This window comes from Haliotis cracherodii, unplaced genomic scaffold, assembly GCF_022045235.1.
Source record: "Haliotis cracherodii isolate W230 unplaced genomic scaffold, xgHalCrac1.p SCAF_1, whole genome shotgun sequence".
NCBI lineage: Eukaryota > Metazoa > Mollusca > Gastropoda > Lepetellida > Haliotidae > Haliotis > Haliotis cracherodii.
Window position 1 is genome coordinate 72679101 of NW_027266264.1, and position 6000 is coordinate 72685100.

The window sequence follows — 6000 nt, forward strand, 5'->3', positions numbered from 1 at the left end:
GGAAATCAACTTTACATGGTGTAAAAAAGATCCGGTGGAAAAGTGGCCAAATTTTATCACAAAGAGTAAAAATCCAAGACGAAAGCACAATACACAGTTGACGAAGAAAGGAATTCGTGAAATGAGATCGGTGAGGCACTGAAAATGCTGTAACGCTATCGGTCGATCTTTCCTCAGGGCGAGAAAATAACGCGACCCACAAGCTGAACACCGAAAGCCAGTATCAGAACGAACACAACAGAATCAGTGTTTCGCTGTCCTCGCCGTCAAACAACATACTCAAGTTTGTGTAGAACACGTTTATGGAAGAAACGTACTCGTCAAATGTACGATATGTTCCAAAATCTAAGGCAGAAAATCCATAGTCCCGAGTTGTAGCAACTCACCACGATTAATTCTCCATTCAAACTGCATAGCCCATGACTGTGGACTAGAGAGACGCACACTGTGAGAGACAGGCGGTTGGTCGGTAGAGTACTGTACCTTCTAACCCGACCAGCTAGCAATAATAAGCTGATAGAGCCTCGGTCCTTTGTTCGCTGGCGAGCCTTTTTGATTGACAGCCTTAGAGAGTGTAGTGGTCGAGAAAGCTCCGCCCCTAAACCGTGTGTGTCCAGCCGGTCAGAAACTCGAGTGTGTAATCAACACTGCCCCTTGCTCGTCACGATTGAACGTGAAAAGAATGTATGATTTTAGTAGCTGTTAGCAGCGCGATTCAATGAGCATTGAACCGACTCGTTCCTTCTCGCGGCAAGTAAGAGGTGTGACTACCTTTGGCAGTAATTCGCCTTGCAACCCTTTGTTCATTTTGAATCCCACTTTCCAGACTAAATAACTATTTAGCCAAGCTAATGGCCTGTCTACTTATATAGCGCAGGTATATACACCGACAGCGAATAAGGAGTTTTCTGCTAAATCTATATAACACTGATAATAGGCACTTACCATCGATGTGTTTAATATGTGACGCGGTCCTTTACGAGATAAATTTCCCAGTAGATAGTATGTAGGCTTGGATCCCCCGGGCGATAAAACTGTTACCCGAGAAATGACATGCTTGTTTATCAAATTATATCTATATATACAACAGAGGAACGGTATTTCAATATGGTCTTTGTGTTTTAGGGAGGGATGTACACCCGCTTTGGCGTAGTCGTTAAACCTCGGGATCTGCCGGCTATACAAAGGGGCGTACAGTAGAAGCGAGATTTATGTGTGGGAAAGCTTAATCCAGATAAATACTCAGACTAGTGATTTACGTTGTGTAAAAGTAAGTTGGACACCGACAAGGCTTATAATCCGAGTTCTCAGTCCAGCCACACACTCTAGTCAGTTTTTCTGATCATTTTATCATAGTGTTCAATACGTGCAAGGGAGACATTAATGGCACAATAAACTTGGAGGCTCTAGAGGTGAGGGCGCGGATGTCAGTAATTGATTTTCAACATTGTTATTGAAAAACGATTTCATCAAGTATTATTGAGTACAACCAATTTGCATCTGTTGGTTATCATTGGCAACACGGAACTTGGCCTACGTGTTGATTCACACGATAATCATGGTGTTATTAATTTGATTAATAGAGCAATAACGTGCCGGTAAATTGTCGTGGATATCATAGATTGAGACAAATAAAAATGCATTTTTAGATTTGATTACTTTCGGTGGCTTTGTTGGTATGGCTTTGCTCTCATTGTTGGTATGTGTTGAAAAAATACTTCCTCTTATCTCTTCCGGGTAATGTTAGGATTTTAATTATGGGGTCAAATCTTATTTCCTTAGTGCATTGATTTTATAGGGAAGGATTTTTTGTAAATTTTTCTTTTGCTATGCTATTTTCCTTTAAAACGTTTTCTTTTTTCAAAGAAGCAGCTAAGGAAATTGTATTATCGTAGCATTATGTAAGAAACTGAATTTAAATTAAATGTTTATATTCATGCTTAAAGATGCTATTTTTTAAGTTATATTACAGTGGTTTTAAATTAATGAAAACTGTTTATGATAAGATATTACCAGCGTTGAACTCTCACACCACGACACTGCGCCCCTAATTTGAATAGGCCGTACATGAAGCGTTTATTGAGTTATTATCCCACAAGCTAAACAATCCTGGGTGTCGCTTTAGTGAAAGGAGTCACTTGGTTGGCATCGTTCAGCTCTGTAAACACTATCCGTGAACAAAGCAGGGGTTTTCGTTACGCCCGAACGCACCCACTAATTGCCATTCGTTAATAAGGAAAAGATTAATGGAAGTTATTTGCCATATAATCCCCAAAGACGACACAAGGGGACAGACCGAGGGAATATTTGTCACGGACCAATCAAAACGCGTTATTTCGCATAACTCAACCAATCACAGCATGGTATTCTTTGGGACTGGGAGTTTGCTGCTATCAACATCAATTAGTGTGAAATTTAATATGCTGTCGTTCATGACTCGCCTTGTATGCTGATGGAACAAAGAGTGGACTGTTTAAAAATGTCCGCACATGGACCTGGAAAGGTCGGGGGAGGGGGGTGTCTTTTTTATTGTAGAATCCAAAGATTTTAGTCTATTTACATATATTTTGTAGATCAGCATCATATCTTTATCCCATCTTCATCGTGACTCTTAAGTAAACATTTTAAAGGCTGCTGGTACCTGTGTTCTGTGCTCAATGATACTGTTCCATGCTGTATGGCTGAAGGGCAGTGTCATGGTATAGTACTATTTTAGTCTTAAGAGAAGGGCAGTGTCATGGTATAGTACTATTTTACTCTTAAGAGAAGGTCAGTGTCATGGTATAGTACTATTTTACTCTTAAGAGAAGGGCAGTGTCATGGTTTAGTACTATTTTAGTCTTAAGAGAAGGTCAGTGTCATGGTATAGTACTATTTTACTCTTAAGAGAAGGTCAGTGTCATGGTATAGTACTATTTTACTCTTAAGAGAAGGGCAGAGTGATGTTATAGTACTATTTTACTCTTAAGAGAAGGGCAGTGTCATGGTATAGTACTATTTTACTCTTAAGACAAGGGCAGAGTGATGATATAGAATTATTTTACTCTTAAGAGAAGGGCAGTGTGATGGTATAGTACTATTTTACTCTTAGGAGAAGGGCAGTGTGATGGTATAGTACTATTTTACTCTTAGGAGAAGGACAGTGTGATGGTATAGTACTATTTTACTCTTAAGAGAAGGCCAGTGTCATGGTATAGTACTATTTTACTCTTAAGAGAAGGGCAGTGTCATGGTATAGTACGATTTTACTCTTAAGAGAAGGTCAGTGTCATGGTATAGTACTATTTTACTCTTAAGAGAAGGGCAGTGTCATGGTATAGTACTATTTTACTCTTAAGAGAAGGTCAATGTCATGTTATAGTACTATTTTACTCTTAAGAGAAGGTCAGTGTCATGGTATAGTACTATTTTACTCTTAAAAGAAGGTCAGTGTCATGGTATAGTACTATTTTACTCTTAAGAGAAGGGCAGTGTCATGGTATAGTACTATTTTACTCTTAAGAGAAGGGCAGTGTCATGGTATAGTACTATTTTACTCTTAAGAGAAGGTCAGTGTCATGGTATAGTACTATTTTATTCTTAAGAGGAGGGCAGAATGATGGTATAGTACTATTTTACTCTTAAGAGAAGGTCAGTGTCATGATATAGTACTATTTTACTCTTAAGAGAAGGACAGTGTCATGGTATAGTACTATTTTACTCTTAAGAGAAGGGCAGAGTGATGATATAGTACTATTTTACTCTTAAGAGAAGGGCAGTGTCATGGTATAGTACTATTTTACTCTTAAGAGAAGGACACTGTGATTGTAAAGTACTATTAGACTCTTAAGAGGACAGTGTGATGGTATTGTACTATTTTACTCTTAAGAGAAGGACAATGTCATGGTATGGTACTATTCTATTCTTAAGAGAAGGGCAGTGTGCTGGTTTAGTACTATTTTACTCGTAAGAGAAGGGCAGAATGATGGTATAGTACTATTTTACTCTTAAGAGAAGGGCAGTGTGATGATATAGTACTATTTTACACTTCAGAGAAGGGCAGAGTGATGATATAGTACTATTTTATTCTTAAGAAAAGGGCAGAATGGTGGTATAGTACTATTTTATTCTTGAGAGGAGGGCAGAATGATGGTATAGTACTATTTTACACTTCAGAGAAGGGCAGAGTGATGATATAGTACTATTTTACACTTCAGAGAAGGGCAGAATGATGATATAGTACTATTTTACTCTTAAGAGAAGGGCAGTGTCATGGTATAGTACTATTTTACTCTTAAGAGAAGGTCAGTGTCATGGTATAGTACTATTTTACTCTTAAGAGAAGGACACTGTGATTGTAAAGTACTATTAGACTCTTAAGAGGACAGTGTGATGGTATTGTACTATTTTACTCTTAAGAGAAGGACAATGTCATGGTATGGTACTATTTTATTCTTAAGAGAAGGGCAGTGTGCTGGTTTAGTACTATTTTACTCATAAGAGAAGGGCAGAATGATGGTATAGTACTATTTTACTCTTAAGAGAAGGGCAGTGTGATGATATGGTACTATTTTACACTTCAGAGAAGGGCAGAGTGATGATATAGTACTATTTTATTCTTAAGAAAAGGGCAGAATGGTGGTATAGTACTATTTTATTCTTAAGAGGAGGGCAGAATGATGGTATAGTACTATTTTACACTTCAGAGAAGGGCAGAGTGATGATATAGTACTATTTTACACTTCAGAGAAGGGCAGAATGATGATATAGTACTATTTTACACTTAAGAGAAGGGAAGAGTGATGGTATAGTACTATTTTATTCTTAAGAGGAGGACAGAATGGTGGTATAGTACTTCTTTACTCTTAAGAGAAGGGCAGAGTGATGATATAGTACTTCTTTACTCTTAAGAGAAGGACAGAGTGATGATATAGTACTATTTTACTCTTTAGAGAGGGGCAGAATGATGGTATAGTACTTCTTTACTCTTAAGAGAAGGGCAGAGTGATGATATAGTACTATTTCAAGCGTATATTTTGACACTCTGACTTCGGCGTTGTTTATTGAGTAATATATTATTACCTCTGATAACAGTTTTACTGCCTGATGATGGCGAGTCAATAACACATACAAGACATGGGGCCTAGGTCAACATTTACAATGTGTTAAAAAAACAAGACTTATACGCAAAACCACTATTCATCCTTCCATACACTGTAATGTAAAACTGTGTATCCTTTGTTGCAGCGTTTTACAATATTATGTTCCACGCAAACCGTTGGAAACTTGTTAAAGAATGATAACTTTATATTCACTTTTATTCAGTCTTAAGCACTACAGTACTTGAACAAAATCGATAGCAAAATACTGATTTGAAATCTAAGTCAAAATGGGTTACTACCGACAAAGAAGTCAATATTTAGCTAATTAAAGTCACTTTGACAATATTCACCATGGCTTCGGAGCAGACAACATGAAATATGAATGACAATCTCGTCCGATTGCGTGCGACTGATACCGTGTAGCTAGTTGTCCGGACGATATGACCGGTGTTATGTCTCAAAGTGATTGATCAAAATCGGCCAGCTTTCAGCGAGTGATGGCCGCCTCTCCTGTGTTTGGCCCAAAGGAGATTAGAGAATTGATCTGTTCCCTCATACAGCCATTTCTATGCTAATAGGCGACTATGGGGAAAAAACTGTGATCACTCCAATAACAGTGGGTCGGCTGAATTTGTGTATTTCTAATAGAGAACACACGGACCATGTATACATACATTGTTTTAAATGACAATGTGTTCATGTCTCGATATTGATTATAGATCTGGTGTTACAATCATTGTTTTGTTGTATTTACATGTATGGTGGATGTAAACGTCAATAGATTAGTATCAATGTTGGATATTATTAAAATAATAAAAATAATAGGGTTTTTTTATGAAGGAGTAATGGTAAATAGAAACAGATTTCATTTGAATGTAGAAAATTAATCCGTAAAGGTACTGCTAAATTATCAATACTC

The 6000-nt window shown here is 37.5% G+C and overlaps 1 protein-coding gene across 4 annotated transcripts in view; it reads right to left on the reverse strand.

Annotated features, from left to right (window-relative positions):
- The window catches only part of LOC139469429 (zinc finger protein 608-like), a 29501-nt gene extending 29025 nt beyond the window's left edge, over window positions 1-476 (reverse strand). Inside the window, exon 1 of one of the 4 annotated variants that reach the window (XM_071251632.1) lies at window positions 387-476. The gene's annotated coding sequence lies outside the window, so the exon portion shown is untranslated. Of the gene's footprint in view, window positions 1-15; window positions 153-317 lie in introns of those variants that run through there. The other 3 variants (XM_071251781.1, XM_071251708.1, XM_071251862.1) reach the window with 3 other exon arrangements.
- Between the last annotated feature and the right edge of the window lie 5524 nt (window positions 477-6000).